Raw genomic sequence first — 219 nt, forward strand, 5'->3', positions numbered from 1 at the left:
GGAGGGAGAAGGAAGGAAGGCGGCTCCGGTGCGCGGCGCGGCGTGGGGTGGGGTGGTGGGGGTGGCCACTTGGCCCTTTCCTTCCGTGCGTTTTTAGGGGTAGGCAGGCGGCTGCGGGATGGACGGGTTTGCCCTCGCGGTCGCCCCGCTTTTAACCATCCTGCCACTGCTGGCGCTGGGTTTTTCTTCCTTTCTTTTCCCCAGCTGTCGTGACTTTTC

This window comes from Triticum dicoccoides, chromosome 5A (assembly GCF_002162155.2).
Source record: "Triticum dicoccoides isolate Atlit2015 ecotype Zavitan chromosome 5A, WEW_v2.0, whole genome shotgun sequence".
Lineage (NCBI taxonomy): Eukaryota > Viridiplantae > Streptophyta > Magnoliopsida > Poales > Poaceae > Triticum > Triticum dicoccoides.